Raw genomic sequence first — 719 nt, 5'->3', positions numbered from 1 at the left:
CATTTCTTCTTGACGAAAATCAACGGTCCACGTAAAATCGGGCCTCCCATGCTTACACACAATGTATTTTATGCAATCATCATTATTATCTATGTTCAGAACCCGCATTGATCCAGCTCTGGAGAGAAATGGCCGAAAGAAAAGAAATATCTCATGAGTGTATAACTCAGCAGCATATCTCTCTAGCAGCTCTATACAAGTTTGCATGACGGGCACCCCACGTGTAGATTCATAATCAGCACTAAATTCGTTAAAGCGCATGTGTGCTACACACCTTTGAAAATGATCTACAAAACTTGTCAAATCATACCGCGACCCCACATACCTTCCCACAACTGAGTGTAAACCTTCACATCTTGATGTAGTTCTAAAGCCAGCAAAGAATTTTCCTCTTAGATATGCAGTAGCCCACATATGCTTCTCTTCGTACATGTTGATCACCCACGGCTTATCCTCAATTCCAAATTCTTCAATAAGCTGAACCCACTTATGCTTAAACACGGGAATCTCGTAGTCTCCTGTCATGATTTTTCTAAATTTAGATGTAAACGATGGATTTCCAACATTGCTAGTTGCATTTCGAATAAGGTGCCAAGCGCATAACCTATGTCTGACTTCGGGAAATACATCTCTCACTACATTCCTAATCGCCATGGCCCCATCAGTTATGATTGAGGTCGGGGTCTTGCCCCTCATTGCAAACATGAGCTGACGCAGGA

At 42.0% G+C, this 719-nt stretch overlaps 1 pseudogene; it reads right to left on the bottom strand.

Moving 5' to 3' along the window:
* The window catches only part of LOC107646828, a 32,923-nt pseudogene extending 32,269 nt beyond the window's left edge, over window positions 1-654 (bottom strand).

Source organism: Arachis ipaensis, chromosome B06 (assembly GCF_000816755.2).
Source record: "Arachis ipaensis cultivar K30076 chromosome B06, Araip1.1, whole genome shotgun sequence".
NCBI classification, from domain to species: domain Eukaryota; kingdom Viridiplantae; phylum Streptophyta; class Magnoliopsida; order Fabales; family Fabaceae; genus Arachis; species Arachis ipaensis.
Note: the sequence above shows the minus strand (reverse complement) of the source record. Positions and strands in the feature narration are given on the sequence as shown.